A 19,542-nucleotide genomic window follows, 5' to 3' on the forward strand; every position below is an offset into this window, starting at 1 on the left:
GGGTTGTCGTTATTATATTAGGTAGCGTGGTTACGGGTAATCCAAGGTGGGTTTTTTGGTGGAGTTTTTTTGTTTAAAATTTATATATCGGTCTACCTAGGTTAGCGGCGTTTGCGACGCAACTCTAAGCATCCATTATCGTTTGCGTGTTTTAGGTGGTCCACGCACGTTACGCCGAGCATGAAAAACGGGCCAACGGACCTCGTTCGTCTCTCTCCACAGAATTCGGGAAGGAGTAGAGGGCTTTGCGATGGAGCCTTGACCTTTGCCATTCGAAGGTGTCACCTGGAAATGTCAAGATATGTGGAGCGGGTGGGTGCCTCCTGAAACTTTGAACTGTACCGTATGTCTCCCAGTCCCAACCACTGACCACCTCCTCCGCAGGCTGCCTCGACTGTCCCACGCACCTCCTGCAAAGTTCTATCAGGAACCTGGCCTGGTGAGTTGTCTTTCACAGGTAAAAGGGCCGGCCTTGGTCTTCAGAGGTCTGTGGCCCCGAGTGGGCGGCCGCCTCCCCAAATTCTGCCTGGTTCAGGATACCTCCCAACCCCAACCCACCACCACCTGGAACTCAGGCGACTTTGACAGTCTCAAGCGACTCTTGTAAACTGACATCCAGGAACCCTCGGCCGCTGAGTTTTCTTTCCGGGGAAAAGGACCTGCATTGGTGTTTAGGGGCCCGTGGGCCCGAACGGGCAGTCGGCTCCCGAAATTCCAAACGGCACCGGATGCCTCCCAGATCCGACCCGCCACCACCTGGAACTCGGGCCGCTTCGACATTGTCAAGCGCCTCCCGCAAACTGACGTGAGGCACCTGGGCCGTTGAGTTTCCTTTCCCGGGGAAAAGGACCGGCCTTGGCGTTCAGGAGTTTGCGGCCCCGAGCGGGCGTCCGCCTCCTCAAATTCCCAACGGCACCGGACGCCTCCCAGACCTAGCCTGCGTTTTGCGGAGAAAACATCAAAAACTCCACAACTGGTGAAAGTTGTAAAGTCGGTATGTTTATCGTAGCTCTGGACGCATTCAGGGATTGCTCCCCTCAAAAGGCACGCGTGCCTCTGGGGGGCCCAAGTCCCGTTTTTATCCCTGTCTACAAATGTATATGCATACAATTTCACTATAGGTTCATACATATTCATTCTACTGATTTCATGTGACACTTGCTCCTAATTCTTCAGAAGGAACTCTTGGCTCAGGTTGCCCTGCTGCGTCCGTTCCCCTCCTCCCCCTGCTTGTCCTTCGGCCGAAGCAGCCTCTCTAAGCACAGGCCCTTCAAGAGAACAGGCAGTGAGACTAAACAGCAAGCTACAGACTTAATTCAAAGATGCACATTTCACCTCAATCAAAATGGATTTCTACTCTGGAAAATTTTTCCTCTGTCACAAACTTGAGCTGCTTCTACAGTGCCAAGCGCCTGCTGCAAACTGACACCAGGAACCCGGTCCGGTGAGTTTCGCTTCCCTGGGAAACGGACCGGCATTTGCATTCAGCATCCCGAGGCCCGGAGCGGCCGGCCACCTGCCGGAATTCCGCATTACGCAGGACGCCTCCCGGACCCGAGCCGGCACCGCTGCCAACTTGGGCTGCTTTACAAGCACCAAGCGCTACCTGCTATCTTCCATCAGGAACCTGGCCCAGTTAGAATTGTTCTCCTTGTAAATGGGCCAGTCTTGGTTTCAGGGGCCCGCGGCCCGGAGCGGCCGGCCGCCTGCCAGAATTCCGCATCGCACAGGACGCCTTCCGGACCCAAACCGGCACCAGTGCCAACTCGGGCTGTTTTGAAAGCGCGCAGTGCCACCTGCTGTCTTCCATCAGGAACCTGAGCCGGTGAGTTTCGTTTTCCATGGAACAGCGCCGGCCTTGGTAGTAGCACTGAGTAGCCAGCCCCCTGCTGGAATTCCGCATTGCACAGGATGCCACCCGGACCCCAGCTGGCACCAGGGACATCTTGGGCTGTTTTGGAAGCGCCTCCTGCAATTTTCCATCCGGAGCCTGGGCTGGTGAGTATTGTTTCCCTGGGAAAAGGCCCGAAGAGTTGTTAAGGGGCCCGTGGCTGGGAGTAGCCGTCTGGCTGCTGAAATTCCACATTGCGCAGGATGCCTCCCAGACCCAAGCCGCTACCATTGCCAACTCGGGATGGTTTGATAGTTCCAAATTGTCACGAACCGTCCTTATTGACGGGTTTCGTGACGATATGTTTTCAAAGGATTTCTCAGTACAAAATACAAACACGGCAAAGGGGGTTTGCAGTAACAATTAAAACAGGGTACTTTATTGAATGATTACAGCAAAAATGCGGGAAAAGAGGGAAAAGAGGGGAAAGCATATGGAAAAGTAGGGGGGTAAAGAGAAAAGAGGAGGCTATAGCTACCGCCCGTGGGAGCGACGGGGTCCTTCTGAGTCCAGCCGAGGTTCCGTCAGTCGAGGAGTCGTTCCAAGCACGGGGAAGATCTTCAGATTGGACTAGCTAACCTGGGGGTTTTTATCTTATGGAGAACTGTCAAAGGCGGGGGGGAATAATGCAATAGTTTCCTTCTCGGTCCAATAGTACCAATAATCACTGCCCACAAGCAAACATCACAGTCTGTTCTGTTCCCCCCAGGTTTCAGTCTCAGTCTTTGGGAAGAAAAGGAGTTTTCTTTATGTGAGGGTTTCATGTCTCAGTCCATGGAGAGGAGGCTTCTCCCATCCCAGTCAGTCAGTCACAGTGGTTGCAGAACAGATGAAGGGTCTTCTGTGGGGCCCACCTAAAGGTTATTCCAGAAAAGGGAACATCCAAGCTGAGAGGTAGGGAAATTCCAAGGCTTGTTGTTGCAGAAAGGGTCAAGGTGCTCCTTTGCACAATTACTCGGCAGGCCGGGAGTTACATCTGGGCCTCGTAAGCTCGGCAGACTTTCATCAAACCAGGATATCAAACAGGATCTTTCGGTCGTCTCAGTTTCTGTCCTTTTTCATGACGAAAATCATGAGACAAATGAGAGAAATTTCAGACAGACTCTCACACGACCCGGTGGCTCATGGTTTTCTTCACTCTGGTTAATTTGTTTTCAGGCTTCACACGTAGGTAGTATGCCTCTGAAAATGGAGACAGTATAATGGGGGGGGAAGAGAGAGAGAAAGGAAAAGGAGGAAAAAGGAAAAAATAAAGAGAGAGGGAGAGAGAAAAAGAAGGGAAACAATTGTGCAAATATAATTAGTATTGTTGCAAATATAATTAGTATTGATTCAAACAATATTATTACAAATATAATTAGTATTGATTGTATTGATTCAAACAATATTATTTCTGAAATAATCAAAACAAATAATAAACAATTAAAGCCAAAACAATAAACAAAATCATAAACAAGTATCAATTTTTAAATAATCTTTCAACATAATATCAATCGCAACAGCATCATTTTTATATAACGATTTTCAAATGGTTAATGCAAATCACAAATAATCAAAGCAAAAGCAATTAACAAATCATAATACAAATATTAATTGTAAAAGAAAATTTCTTGATACAATCCACTAAAATTATAAATGATTTCTACTAGATCATAAGTTAAAAATCAAGGTTTATTTTAAAACATATGTCTTAATTTATGTATTTTTTGTGTCAACAGTCTTGGGGATGTCTACTTTATAAAGGACCTCAGCCAAGTTGTGCATTAATTATAGATGTCAGCCTAATTAACTGTCTCATCATCTTCTAATTCATTACAAATAAGATTATTGATAGAACAAAACTAATCAAAACTAGAATAAAAAGAACAACAACGGGATGACACATAGTGTTTAAGACACTTGTGGCAGTCGGTGACTACCTAAAAAGAGTGTCTCACCACTTGTGTTCTGTATCTTTCTTTACTCTTTCCAGAACACGATGTATTTGTCTTACATTGTGATGAACAGTCACCAAGGTTTTCTGTCCGTTTATCTTGATCTTTTCTAAGATTTCAACCAGGTCTTGACGGAACAGCAGTTGTGTCACCAAAGCGAGGTTCATCCCGACGGGAGTAGGCATCAGCTCGTGAATCAATGCGTAGTTAGATTGCAACAGGTAATGAGAGGTAACCGGAGCTTCATAAGAGAAATCACACCTTATGATCTCAGTAAAGTTTCAAGCACAAGAATTTGAGTGATTTTTAGCGTCTACCACAACATCTTCTACAAATACAAAATTACAAGCAGTTCTAAAGCACGCACATCCATTGCCTGTGTATATCAGGACCGTTTCAGAAGCTTCGTTAAGATGAATTTCAAAGGGACAGATATTTTGCTCTGTCTCTAAACAAACGTCTTGAGCCGCGATTGTATCGCTTTCACAGATGAACCCTCGTTGTTCCCGAACAATACAAGATTCCAGATTGACAGTTTGCCATTTTTCCCCAATGCGGCGGGCCCATTCTCTACGCTCAGAAGGACAGAGAACAGCTCCGCCATGGTTCAGCCTTAATTCAATAACGGGAAAAATCAAACGTACAGAGGCATTGCGTACGGTTAACACAAAAGCTGTGGCTGTGTTTGAAATGGGGTCATAGGTGAAATTCACCAAATTCCACCAGGACTGGAATTCTCTTTCAAAGTCAGTGGCACCGTCCCAGATTATTTTTTGAATTTCAGTGGGAAAAGTGCCTTCTTCACCTTCTCTTATAATTGAGGCAGCAAATGACTACATCTACACTTGCGCTCGGATACAGCTGAGAGCCAATGAAACGCCGTTTTGTGCAGCACCGAGTACATCAATTACCAATTTGTAATCATTTACATTTACTTTCCCCTAAATTGGCAAAATGTTTGATGGCGACCACTGATTCTTAAAGCAAATAAAAACAACTTCAGCGGTTGCTATAATTTGGTCAAATCTCTAGTTGTGCCAGCAAATTTATTTAAGTTCCATTAATTTACATGTTATATCGTCACCTGGTGTTACCATAAAGGGAAGGGAAGACATTATTTTTGTTGTCTAGACGTAGCGTTATCACGGTTTATCAGGTCTTCACGTCCCTCATAGTTCTTCTGTCAAAGTAAACGCAACAGACTCTGCCACGAAGAGGCAGAAAAACTTGGAACGATGGAATTGTCAGAGAGGTTCCGAACACCAGCGGTACTTCCCCTACAGCGGGGGGAAGTCCACCAAAACCAGGTTGTCCAGGGTAACGCGCCGGGTTCTTGAAATCATCCTGTCTCCCTAGCGAAGGAATCGTGCTCGGAGCTGTCGGGCGAACGGCAGCGATTTTGGAACACCCGTTTACCTCCCATCTATAGTACGAGGCGTGAGAAGTCCATTTAATCTTTTCACTTTTTGCCCAATCCTGCGCACCTTTGACAGTAAAGTCAGAAACATTATCAGATTGAAGTTCCTGTGGTTTTAGGAAAATTCCAAACCAACCTTGCATTGCTTTAACAGTATTTTCTCCGGTAGCTCTTTTAAATGCCTCAGCCTGGACCAACCCAAATATAAACATAGCATAGGATTCAGTGTTAATGCAAACAAGAAAATAATTCTGTCCCTCACGTTGGAAAATATTCCAAACAGTTAACAGTTCCTGAGCACTGTCTTCTCCCTCTCTGTTAGCAGAAGCAGGGGAGAGAGGAGGGGTTGCTTTAATCACAGAGACAGGCTCATTTTGGCTGCTCCCCAAGCTCTCAGTTTCTTAGATCACCAGGTCCTCCTCCACCTCCCTGAGAGCCAAGCCGACCACAAACAACCCCCCTTCCCAGGTAGCGTACCTTTTCTCAGTATCTTTGAAACCACAGGAATAAAAACCAACAGGCTTTGTCAGACCCTCGGGACCCTGCTGCCATATATGAACAGATATCTGTGAGGAGGCAAACTTCCACTCCACCTGAAAGGGACCTTATAGTGTCCAGTACTTGGTGAGCTGTTATTTCAAAAATCAGCAATTGCAATTCTTCCTTTTGAGGAGGAGTCCAAAACCATTTTATCTCTTTTCCCAGCAAGTCATAAAGGGCAACAAATGGGTCACTTTGGTTACTAAGAGGTTCATCTGGTCTTTCTATAGGAGACATGGCTACTATCGTCTTTTGAGGGAAAATCTCTGCAGGTTTAAGTGTTCCTGGAAGCCCTTGAATTAAAGAGGTAATAATTTCAGGCTTTACAGGTGACCGCATTCGTGATGTCAAAACGGGAATTAATTTCTTTACTGCATCATTTGCAGGCAGCCAGCTTTGTGAATGTTTTCCCAGAGTCGGTCGGGGGTACAAACCAAAGGGTTTCTCCTTTCCAAGGGGTTGAGCCCCTCTGCCCAATAAGCTGCGCGCCGATTTAGGGACCACGGCTACGTCCGTCTCCCGTTGTTAAGAACACCCCGTGCCCCCAGCACTTACCGGCTTCTCGTTCCAACAAAAGAATCTGATCACCCCCGGCGAGAGACACTCGACATACGTATTCTGTTTCGGGTTTGTGGGGGAGAAGCCCGTACCGCTCTGCAAGTTTCAATTAAGCAGCAGCGTATGGGATTTCTTTAGCGGTTATGTGCGGGTCAAGATCTTCATTATTGATATAGTTGCATTCTGTTTTGATAACAGGTTCTATGCTATCGTAACAACAGTGTTTCCCGCAATTTTACATCAGAGCTAATTTTGTTTGAGGGCAATTTTGATTAACGTGAGGGGTCTCACTCTCTGCCTCTTCTGAGGAATCAGCATTATGTGAATTTTTAGCATGTTCCTCTCTCAAGGCAGCCCCTAATAACTTATTTTCATTTCTTTCTTCATCTAATTGTTTTTGCAAGATTTCAACTAGGTTTTGGAGGGAGTCTACGATAGCATTTCCCTCGCTTCTTCGCTTAAAGCGAGTTTCTACGGCCGCCGTGAGGCAAGCTCCCAAAACTGAGCAGAGGATAGTCTTATCTTTGGCCAGTTTGAGTTTGGATTCATGTTGCAGAGAACATGTTCTATCAATAATATTTTCTGAATTAAACCAATTGCAGTTTGCCCATTCTTCTCCACCTGGAGAAGGTGTGGCATTGTATTGAGCAAGCAGAGCATAAAATTCAGCCTTACCTTTTGCAGCGAGATTTTCAGTCATTTTGTGAAGGGACTAAGATTACGACAGGGAATTAACTGCAAACTCAAGTTATACAATCACACAGCCTTTCTTGCGTTCCCCTTCACTTCCCTGGGTAGCTGAAGAGACTAAATCTGCCTAGGAGGCCCTATTTGGTTGCTTCAGAAGCGTCTCTTCCTTCCCAGACAGCGTACACTCACGCACACAGAGAACAATTTCTTTGCGAGGGAACCAAAAACTACGACCGGGAAAAAACCACACAGCTCTTGCTGTGTTTTCCCTCATTTCCCTGGGTAGGTGAAGGGACAGTTCTGCCTGGGAGGCCCTGTTTGGTTACATCGAGTTGCCTCTTCCTTCCCACACAGTGCAGATACACACAAACACAACAACAACAAACCTTTTTTTTGTGAGGGTTCCCAAAACTACTGCAGGGAAATCACAATTACACGGCTTCTGTCGTGTTTCCCCTCGTTTCCCTGAATAGCCGAAGGAGCTAATATTTTTGGGAGGCACCGCTTAGTTTCTTCAGGAGCCCCTTCTCTCCGAAACAGTCCCAAATACATACAAATACAACAAAAACAGTTTCCCCCCTTTCGCACCAAGAGATCTTATGTGAAATCTCAGAGACAGAGTGTCGGATGGAGTCCGCCAACCAGAATCCTGTCCGTGATGCCAATTTAACGTCACAAACCGTCCTCATCGACGGGTTTCGTGACGATTCGTTTCCAAAGGATTTCTCAGTACAAAATACCAACACGGCAAAGGTGGTTTGAAGTAACAACCAAAACAGTGTACTTTATTGAACGATTACAGCAGAAATGCATGTGAGGGAAAAGAGGGAAAGCGGGGAGAGCATATGGAAAAGTAGGGGGGTAAAGAGAAAAGAGAAGGCTATAGCTCCCGCCCGCGGGAGCGACGGGGTCCTTCGGGGTCCAGCCGAGGTTCCGTCAGTCGAGGACTCGTTCCAAGCGCGGGGAAGATCTTTGAATCGGACTAGCTAACCTGGGGGTTTTTTATCCTATGGAGGATTGTCAAAGAGAGGGGGGAAATAATGCAATAGTTTCCTTCTCGGTCCAATAGTACCAATAATCACTGCCCACAAGCAAACATCACAGTCTGTTCCATTCCCCCCGTCAGCTCCCCCCAGGTTTCAGTCCCAATCCTTGGGGAGAAAAGGAGTTTTCTTTATGTGAGGGTTTCATGTCTCAGTCCTTGGAGAAGAGGCTTCTCCCATCCCAGTCAGTCAGTCACAGTGGTTGCAGAACAGATGAAGGGTCTTCTGTGGGGCCCACCTAAAGGTTATTCCAGAAAAGGGAACATCCAAGCTGAGAGGTAGGGAAATTCCAAGGCTTGTCGTTGCAGAAAGGGTCAAGGCGCTCCTTTGCACAATTACTCGGCAGGCTGGGAGTTACGTCTCGGCCTCGTAAGCTCGGCAGACTTTCATCAAACCCGGATCCTTCGGTGGTCTCAGTTTCTGTCCCTTTTCATGACAATAATCATGAGACAAATGAGAGAAATTTCGGACAGACTATCACATGGGTTTTCTCAGTCTGAACTTACTAGATTACCACCTGAAGTTTCATGAACTCATTCGTCTCCTCTCCCTAAACTCTGGTTTACACCATCTTTGTATTTTCTAGTTGTCTTCCTGCACAATCTAATTCAAGCATTGTTCCTACTGACACGCACTTTACTGCTTTGCAAGAGGCTGCGCTTGTTACAGCACAAACTTTGATACGCCCACAAACACAGGCAGAGAGGCAGACACACACACACACACCTGCTACTTCCCTTATCTCAAATTCACGAGAGTCAGGGCTTTAATTGCTGGGGGGAAATACTTGGAATTCCTTTAATTCATTTTACTACAGTTAAACATCAATCACCACACCGTAGCTCTTTCACGTAAAACGCTACACCGGTTGCAAACATATACCTACAACCTCTGCAAACACCGGTATACACTTTGAGCACCAAATTACCACAATGTGGGGAAGAACCTCACAAACTCACCGGGAAAAGGCATATCTCTCACAGCACTCACTTTCCTTAACACAACAAGGCATACAATACTTCAGCATTTACTTACATCAGCTTTCTTGGGTCCTCACCCACCCCGGACACAATCGAAATATCAGCACACAGTAAAATTCTAGAGATCAAGTCTAACTACCGGGCAGAAGAGGAACTCCTTGAGCTCGTACTCACCATTAAAATGTGCCCAATCTACACAAATCACTACCTTTAAACACAATAAATATCTTCACTGATGTTTATTCACTCGTTCCACTTCTCCGCAGGGGACTCCCTGCCTCCCTAGCCTGCCCCGGCCGGTGCCTCAGGCCTCACCCGGCCCTTTCTGACGCAGATAGAACCCCCCCCGCGTCGTAGATATACTCCCTTTGTACACCATGCACTCGCACAATTACAAACACGCTAACATTAACCACACAGTGCATTAACTATACAACGATACAGCGTCCGGACACCACACACACACACGAGTCCACTCAAACCAACCCCAGGGTCGCTAGCGGCCGCTCTATCCGACAAGCGAACTCTCGTCCCCCAGTCGCTCTATCGACCGGGCCACAGGCCGAGCGCTCAGACGTCTCCGAACGACTTATTCGGTCTTCCTATCCCCGGGGGCCCTCTTAACACGTACCGAGTCCTCCGCACACCAGCAGGTACCCATCCGTTCCCACAGGAGGCCGGCCGAGACGAGCGGAGCCCCTCCGGGAAGATCCCGGGGCGCGCTCAGGAGGGTCCGTTTATCCCTTCCGCCCCGGCGGGGACAGAGACGGTCCCGTCTGGGTCGTCAGAAAGTTTTGCGGAGGAAAAAAAGCAAAACGACATCTTTGTCAAAGTTGTAAAGGCAGTACGTTTTTACAACGCCGGACGCACACGGGACTCGTTCCCCTAAAATGAAATGCGTGCCTCTGCGTACTTCAGGTCTCTTTTTATGCACCTCTCAAATACATATGCATATAATTTCACAATGGGTTCATACATATTCATTCTACTGCTTTCCTGTGATACTTGCTACTAATTATTCTGAAGCAACTCTTGGGTCGGGTCGCTTTGGTCTGTCTGCTTCTTTCTTCCCCCCTTTATCTCTTGTCCTTCAGCTGGAGCAGTCTCTCTAAGCACAGGCCTTTCAAGAGAACAGGCAGTGAGACTAAACAGCAAGCTACAGACTTAATTCAAAGATGCACATTTCACCTCAATCAAAATGGATTTCTACCCTGGAAAATTTTTACTCTGTCACAAACTTGAGCTGCTTCTACAGTGCCAAGCGCCTCCTGCAAACCGACACCAGGAACCCGGCCCGGTGAGTTTCGCTTCCCTGGGAAACGGACCGGCATGTGCATTCAGCATCCCGAGGCCCGGAGCGGCCGGCCGCCCGCCGGAATTCCGCGGGACGCCTCCCGGACCCGAGCTACCGCCGCCGCCAACTCGGGAAGGTTCGAAAGCTCCAAGCGCCTCCTGCAATCTGCCATCACGAACCCGGGCCGGTGAGTTTTGTTTCACGGGGAAAAGGGCCGGCGTCGGCGTTCAGGGGCCTCTGCCACAGAGCGGTCAGGCGCCTGCTGAAATTTCACACGGCCCAGGATGCCTTCCAGACCCAGGTAGCCACCATCCCAAAATCAGGCAGCTTTGAGAGTCTCAAGCGCCTCCTGTAAACCTCTTCTTGCCGTTCCTCGTTCTTAAGGTTTTGGATTGTGGGAAAATATCTCTTTTTACGTAACCGGAGAGATTTGAGTAGAACGCCTTATTTACCAATATTTTTGGGGATCGCAATAAACGGTAGAGGACATCCATTTGCCGTTTTGTCCATTTCAGGGGAGGTAACCGCCCCATTTTCTCCTTTTTAGGGGTTCACTTGAAGGAAGCTCTGCCTTTTTCAGGATTTCAAGGGTTTAAATGTGCATTTCAGGGCACCTCTTTCCGTGCCTTAGGATCAGATACCTCAGAGAAGGGCCAGCCCGGCACGGACCCGGGTCCTACGCTGCCGAGAGGCCTTTATTCCTGTCTTATTTTTGTTTATAACAATAATAGCCCTAATTAGAAGTCCCAAGGAGACTTAGGCTCTTCCTAACATTAGTACCGTTCTCCACCCTGCTTAGTTACACGTGAAGCACTACTTAGCAGTCATCAAGGCTACCCAGGTGACACCTTTAGAAATAATTACATAAGTTAACAGCAAATTAGCCAATTTACCTAGCTATGCTACTTAAACACAAAGTTGTATTTCTTACCAGATTTCTGCTCCTCTGTTCCAAGCAGGCGTCACAAAAAAGAGGGCGTCGTCATTTCACCGAAGAGTTTTCTTCTATAACAAGCCCTTTACCCCCCTAAAATTCAAGTCAGAGGAGCCAAACAGCTACAGCTCCTCTGAGGGCCTTTATACCCGGTGGGTTTTGCCCCCTCCCTTTTCCTGGGCGTGGTGGGAACGAGGGGTGGGCCCAATCAGGGGTATATTAACCCCAGCCTTGGCCGAGGGGCATTATCCCTCATTGGCTCTCTGGAGTGAGCTGGGGTCAGAGCTCTTTTCTCATTTCTCCGAAGAGGCTCTTTCAGCTTGTTTTCAGAAGGTGCTTTTGGGCATCTGAAGTCATAGAGGCTTTGAAGATACCGGAAGAAAACAGCATGGAACGCAGGGAGTATTGGAGTTCATGGTTTTGGTTTGTGCCATTAGGGGTGGTCAAGTGCTTTTCTAATTCCTGGTTTTGTTCTTATTTTGCTGTTTTTTTCTTTTCTTTAAATTTTCCCTGTTAGGAGCAGTGCTTTTTGGGCATCTGGAGTTATAGAGGCTCTGAAGATACGAGAAGAAAACAGCATTGAACACAGGGAGTAATTAAGGTCATGGGTTTTTTTTGTGTCTTTAGGGGTGGTAAAGTGCTTTTGTAATTCCTGGGTTTGTTCTTAATTTGCTGTTGGGTTTTCTTTTCTTTAAATTTTCCCTGTTAGAAGCAGTGCTTTTTGGGCATCTGAAGTTATAGAGGCTCTGAAGATACCAGAAGAAAACAGCATTGAACACAGGGAGTGTTTAAGTTCATGATTTTGGTTTGTGTCTTTAGGGGTGGTCAAGTGCTTTTGTAATTCCTGGGTTTGTTCTTATTTTGCTGTTGGGTTTTCTTTTCTTTAAATTTTCCATGTTAGAAGCAGTGCTTTTTGGGCATCTGAAGTTATAGAGGCTCTGAAGATACCAGAAGAAAACAGCATTGAACTCAGGGAGTGTTTAAGTTCATGATTTTGGTTTGTGTCTTTAGGGGTGGTCAAGTGCTTTTGTAATTCCTGGGTTTGTTCTTATTTTGCTGTTGGGTTTTCTTTTCTTTAAATTTTCCGTGTTAGGAGCAGTGCTTTTTGGGCATCTGAAGTTATAGAGGCTCTGAAGATACCAGAAGAAAACAGCATTGAACACAGGGAGTATTTAAGGTCATGGGTTTTTTTTGTGTCTTTAGGGGTGGTAAAGTGCTTTTGTAATTCCTGGGTTTGTTCTTATTTTGCTGTTGGGTTTTCTTTTCTTTAAATTTTCCCTGTTAGAAGCAGTGCTTTTTGGGCATCTGAAGTTATAGAGGCTCTGAAGATACGAGAAGAAAACAGCATTGAACACAGGGAGTGTTTAAGTTCATGATTTTGGTTTGTGTCTTTAGGGGTGGTCAAGTGCTTTTGTAATTCCTGGGTTTGTTCTTATTTGGCTGTTGGGTTTTCTTTTCTTTAAATTTTCCCTGTTAGGAGCAGTGCTTTTTGGGCATCTGAAGTTATAGAGGCTCTGAAGATGCCGGAAGAAAACAGCATTGAACACAGGGAGTATTGAAGTTCATGATTTTGGGTTGTGTGTTTAGGGGTGGTGAAGTACTTTTGTAATTCCTGGCTTTCTTCTTATTTTGTTGGGTTTTCTTTTTTTTCCTTTTAGGAGGAGTGCAGCTTCCAGAAGTTGCAGGTTGTGTCAAGTACAACACTTTTTTCAGCAGATTAATTGTGTCAGAAAAGGCATCTGCCCGGTGTCCAAGATAATGTTTGAGATTGTGGCCTCAGGTGAGTTTAGGATTGTGACGAGGAGAGGGAAGGTGAGCAGGTTCGGAGTTACTGGGGGGGGGGGGGGGTTGTAGGCAGCAGGGTGAGAAATGGTATCTATTTGAGGGCCCCCCAAGGCTTTTCACAAGCATAGCAGAGGCATTCACACGTCTTGCAGCACACAAGCTCATCCACCGCAGTCACAGAAATGCCACGTAACTTTGCCTTTCTCTAACCCAGGTGCCACTCAGGATAACCGGCACAGCCTTGGACTCAGGATGCAGCTGGAGACTCAAGACCCAGGCACACTCAGGTGAGGGCAAGTAGCTGACTTGCTGGGATTTGGCCCGCATAACACCAAACTCATAGGTTGTTTTTGGTTTTCTTTATTGTAGCTGAGCGAGAGGCTAACAGGCCATCACGGGGCCCTCCGAGGGAGGCTCATTTCAGGTCCAATTCACATCACCGGTCATCCAAAAGATAAGTCGGGGGCCACAGCCCGGAGATGGGAGGGTAGGAGAGTAATGGGTTGGAAATGCCTGGGACAGATTTAAAAATTAGCAGAGGGTAAAGGGATGTCCTCTAAGAGGCCCCTTAGGACAGTTAAAGGGAGTGGCTCTACTTTCGATCGCAGCTGTCGGGCACGCAGCGCAGAACAGCTCCGGTCCGCGTCGTGTCGTCCGGTCTACCGTGTTCCCTAATGTGCCTTTGGAGGCCCTTCGATCAGATATCTCTGCTTTTTCTTCTCGAGGCCCTTATCACAAGCATCAGCCATCATCTCTAGGTTCTCCAACGCTCGCACTTCTCGGCACAACGCCGATGTCTTTTGTTCTTTTACGGGTGGGCTCGGCCGTGTCCGAGTCTCATCTCAGAAGCATCGAGTCAGGTGTTTTTTGAGGCCTCGTCTCCAGGCGTATCACCATCCATCCTTTCCAGGCAGGCATCAGAGCCACTTCTCTCTTCGGAAGCATCCGGTCAGATGTCTTTTCAGGTCTTGTTCTGAGCTGTACGGACAGCTGCCTTCCACAAGGATCCATTATGGCAGATTAGGACTTAAAAGAATGTGAGCTCAGGTAGAGGATTCTGACCGTAGCATTCTTAGAGATCCATCTTTGCAGTTCTTGGAATAAATTGTTCAGTTAGCATCTTTTTCCAGGGTTCTCTGAGCCTCATCAGCTCATCATCATTCTCACCTCGGTCATCTCATTTTGCATTGTCTCAGTCCCTGGAGGCATATTCCCTGCCAAGTGCTTTCTGTCCCTGTCGTGTCCCCGTTGTTTGTCCCGTCCCGTCCTGCGTCACGGGTGTCTGCACATATTTGTGCCGGAGCTGTTCTGCCCTGCCGCATAGCTTGGTGCAGTAGAAAATGTCCCGGGGCCTTGCAGTTTGTAATGTGGGGTGTAGTTGGCCTCTAGATGGGATTTGTAGATGGACACGAGATGTGTGGAGCTCTGAAGTTATCCTGCAACACTTTGACTTTTCTCCTCACTGTTTTTTCAGATTCATATGGGTTAAATCTGTGCCAGAGGGCCCCACCCCGGGTGAGGAGGTTTCCTCGAGCAGGTCAGTCGCCGTTTGTCTCGGCATGGGGAGTGTAAAGTTTGACTCTGTTACAGCACTGTTCTTTGTCTTTCTTTTTAGGAAGTAAAGCTGGATATCAGCAGTCAGGGCGAGGTGGCCAAGGTGAGCATTGAGTAGCGTACAGAAGCAGTTGTCGCTCAAGTCTCGCTTTGTGGTGCAACTCTAAGCCTCCGTTCTTGTTTGCGTGCATTAGGCGGTCCCCTCGGAGCACGCCAAGCCCCGTCACCACCCGGCCGACGCACCGGGTTTGCCGCTCCCGCGAGCCCTCTGGAGATATTACGGGACTCAGTGAAGAAGCCTCTGCCTTTCCTATCTAAAGGTGTCACCCGGGTAGCCTTTGGCAACAGCCGAGGAGACAAGGTGAGCCGTGGAGGTAGGGAGAGGGAGCGAGGGTCCCCTCAGGTTTCAGCAATGCCACATCACCTTGTCTCCCCTTAACCCAGGCGCACCCTGCCACAACGGTGTCCGCCTCCGAGCGAGCCTGAAACGTAGGGCCTGAGGACCTGGGCATTCTCAGGAGAATGGTGAGTATCAGAATTGTTGGGTTTTAGCTGTTGTGCTGCTGAGGTTGTGCACTGATGTTTGGTTTCCTTTCTCTTGGCAGACTAAGAGACAATTGTCCGGTGTCAGGAGGGACTTCCCAGAGGGCAAGGTGGCCTTCTTGTGCACCTGACAGAGACTGGCACCCCCAGATGTCTGAGAGATAAGTAGAGGGCTAAGACCTGCAGCGGGGATGAAAGCGGGGTGCTGGGTTGGGACCCACCGGGAGGGGATTTTGAGTTGTCCTTGGAGATAGAAGTGTTCATGAAGTGGCCTCTTAGGGCACAATAAAGCAAAGCGTCACTTTGGATGACAGAACTGAGGTGCGCAGGGCAGAGCAGTCCCGGTGTGTATTATGTCACTTGTCTCTTGTGCATTCTGTGTTGTCTGGGTTTCTCATGTCTTTTACCTTAGGCCTTTGAGGGGCCTATCAGCAGCCCTGGCATCAGTCTTAGCATCTGTGATCCCCGCCTTCCTTGGCCTGGCATCAGTGCCATAGAACTTTTGACTCGGGAGCTCAGACCGGCATCAGACTCGCATCTCTCTTCAGAAGCATCCGGTCAGATGTCTTTTCAGGTCTTGTTCTGAGCTGTACGGACAGCTGCGCTCTGCAAGGATCCATTATGGCAGATTAGGACTTGTAAGAATGTGAGGACAGGTAGAGAATTCTGACAGTAGAGAGGATTATGACCGTAGGATTCTCAGGGATCCATCTTTGCAGTTCTTGGAATCAATCATTCAGTTGGCATCTTTTTCCAGGCTTCTCTGAGCCCCATCGGTCTACCCTCGGTCATCTCAGTTTGCATTCTCTCAGTCCTTGCAGTCATTTTCCTTGCCAAGAGATTTGTGTCTGTTGTGTCCCCGTTGTTTGTCCCGTCCCGTCCTCTGTCACGGGTGTCTGCACAGGTTTGTGCCGGAGCTGCTCTGCCCTGCCGCATAGCCGGTGTAATAGGAGAAGTCCCGGGGACTAGAAATTTGTGATGTGGGGTGTAGTTGGTCTCTAGGTGGGATTTGTAGATGGACACAAGATGTCTGGAGCTCTTAAGTTATCCTGCAGCACTTTGACCTTTGTCCTTTACTTTCTTTCAGATGCAGATGGATAAAGTCTTGGGCAGACCACCCCATCCTTGTTATGGGGATTCCCCCGAGCAGGTCAGTCACTGTTTGTCTCTGCAGGGGGAGTGTCAAGTGGGACTCTGTTACAGCACTGTTTTGTCCTTTTTTTTTTAGGAAGTCAAGGCAGAGAGCAGCAATCAAGGCTGTATGGGCAAGGTGAGCATTGAGTAGTGTACAGAAGCAGTTGTTATCGCTCAAGTCTCACTTTGCGGTGCAACTCTAAACATCCATTCTTGTTTGTGCGGTTTAGGCAATTGACTCTGAGTCTGTCCAGCCCCCGTCACCGACCGGCCGACGCACCGGGTTTCCCGCACATGTGAGCCCTGTGGAAGTATTACAGGAGTCTGAAGATGAAGCCTTCAAATTTTCTGTTCCACGGTCCCTTCCCGGTAGCCCTCAGGAACGTCCGAGGAGTTGCGGTGAGCGGGGGAGGTAGGGAGGAGGGGTGAGATTCCACTTAAATCTCAGCAATACCAAATCACCTTCTCTCCACTTAACCCAGGTGCACGCCGCCACAATGGCGACAGCCTCTGAGCGAGCCACAAGCCTGCGGCCCAGGGAGCCGGGCATTCTTTGGAGAAAGGTGAGTAGCAAAATTGTCAGGTTTTGACTGCCGTGCCGCTACCATTGTGCACTGATATTTGGTTTGCATTCTCTTGACGGACTACGAGACGATAGCCCGGTGTCCGAAGGGACTTTCCAGACGGCGCATCCGCTTTCTTTCTCGACCGACACGGATCGGCACGCCCACCTCTCCGAGAGATAAGTAGAGCGCTATGACCCAGAGAGGGGATGATAGTGGGACGCTGGTTAGGCACCCACCGGGAGGGAACTCGCATTTGGCTTTGGAGTCGGAGATGTCCATGAAGCCGCCCCTTAGGCGCTGTAAAAGGAAAGCATCACTTTTGCTCACTACGCTGAGGTGCGCAGGGCAGAGCAGTCTCCGCGTGTGTCGTGTCACTCGTCTATCGTGCGTTCTGTGTTGTCTGGGCGTATCATGTCTTTTACCTTAGGCCTTCGGGGGGCCTATCAGCAGCCCTGGCCTCATTCTTAGTCTCTGTGATCCCCGCCTCCTCGGCCTGGTATCAGTGCCATAGAACTTTTGACTCGGGAGCTCAGACCGGCATCAGACTCGCATCTCTCTTCAGAAGCATCCGATCGGATGTCTTTTCAGGTCTTGTTCTGAGCTGTACGGACAGCTGCGCTCTGCAAGGATCCATTATGGCTGCGTAGGACTTGTTAGAATGTGAGGTCAGGTAGAGAATTCTGACAGTAGAGAGGATTATGACCGTAGGATTCCCAGGGATCCATCTTTGCAGTTCTTGGAATAAATCATCCAGTTGGCATCTTTTTCCAGGGTTCTCTGAGCCTCATCAGACCACCATCGGTCTCCCCTCGGTCATCTCAGTTTGCATTTTCTCAGTCCTTGCAGTCATTTTCCTTGTCAAGAGATTTCTGTGTCTTTTGTGTCCCCGTTGCTTGTCCCGTCCCGTCCTGTGTCACGGGTGGCTGCACAGGTTTGTGCCGGAGCTGCTCTGCCCTGCCGCTTAGCCTGGTTCAAAAGGGGAAGTCCTGGGGAATTGGATTTTGCAATGTGGGGTGTCGTGGGTCTCCAGATGGGATTTGTAGATGGACAAAAGATATCTAGAGCTCTTAAGTTATCCTGCAACACTTTGACTTTTCTCCTACCTCTTTTTTCAGATTCAGATGGATTAAATCTGTGCCAGAGCGCTGAATCCTGGCTGGGGCGGTCTTCCCCGAGCAGGTCAGTCAGTGTTTGTCTCTGCAGGGGGAGTGTAAAGTTTGACTCTGTTACAGCACTGTTCTTTGTCCTTCTTTTTAGGAAGTAAAGGTGGATATCAGCAGTCAGGGTGAGGTGGCCAAGGTGAGCATTGAGCAGTATACAGAAGCAGTTGTCGCTTAAGTCTCGCTTTGTGGTGCAACTCTAAGCCTATGTCCTTGTTCGCGTGCTTTGGGCGGTCCCCTGGGAGAATGCGAGTCCAGTCACCCCCCGGCCGACGCACCGGATTTGCCGCTCCTCTGAGCTCTCTGGAGATATTATGGAACTCAGTGATGAAGCCTCTTCCTTTCCTATCTAAAGGTGTCACCCCGTAGCCTTTGGCAACGGCCGAGCAGACGCGGCGTATCCGGGAAGTAGGGAGAAGGAGCGGGGGTCCCCTCGGGTTCCAGCAATGCCACGTCACCTCGTCCCCCCTTCACCCGGGTGCACCCTGCCACAACGGTGTCTGCCTGAGAGTGAGCCTGAAGCGTGGGGCCAGAGGAGCCGGGCATTCTCAGGAGAATGGTGAGTATCAGAATTGTTGGGTTTTGGCCACTGTGCTGCTGAGGTTGTGCACTGATGTTTGGTTTTCTTTAATGTAGCTGACCAAGAAACAACAGGATGGTGTCGAACAAAGTGCCAGCAGGAGCTTCCCAGATGTCGCGGTCGACTTTTTTTGCAGCCGGCACGGGTCAGCACCCCCAGATGTCTGAGAGATAAGTAGAGGGCTAATAACCACAGAGGGGATGAAAGCGGGGTGCCGGGTCGGGACCGACGGGGAGTGGGTTTTAGGTTCACTTTGGAGACGGAGGACTTTGAGGCAGCGTCTCACACCCTAGTCAAGTGATCGTGGCAGTTCCGTAGGTTCTATGTTCTCAAAGGGTTTAGGGCTCCAGAATTAATCTTCCAGAGAGTTATCTCAAGCCCGGCTTATACCAGATGTATCTACTGTATATTGTATTGGCTTATATTGTGCATTTTTATATTGTACGTACATGTGTCGGTTTATCTTGTGTGTACTTATATTGCACGTACCTATGCTGACCTATATTGTGTGTACTTATATTGCACGTACCTATGCTGACTTATACTGTGCGTACTTATATTGTACCTACCTGTGTCGGTTCATATCGTACTTACACCGTAGGTAACTGTGCCGCCCTATATTTTGCGTACTCACACCGTACGCTTCCACCGTCTGTGCCGCCTTATATTTTGTCCACTTACACCGTAGGTAACTGCGCCGCCTCATATTTTGTTTAGTCGCACCGTAGCTAACCGCGCCGCCTTATAATTTGTGTATTTACACCGTATGCTTTCACCGTATGCGCCGCCTTATATTTTGTGTACTTACGCCGTATGTTTCCACCGTATGTGCCGCCTCATATTTTGTCTACTTATACCGTATGCTTCCAGTATATGTCCTGCCTTATATTTTGTGTACTTACACCGTAGGTAACTGCGCCGCCTCATATTTTGTTTAGT

This window comes from Fringilla coelebs (assembly GCF_963513975.1).
Source record: "Fringilla coelebs genome assembly, contig: SCAFFOLD_286, whole genome shotgun sequence".
In the NCBI taxonomy this organism is placed as follows: Eukaryota; Metazoa; Chordata; class Aves; order Passeriformes; family Fringillidae; genus Fringilla; species Fringilla coelebs.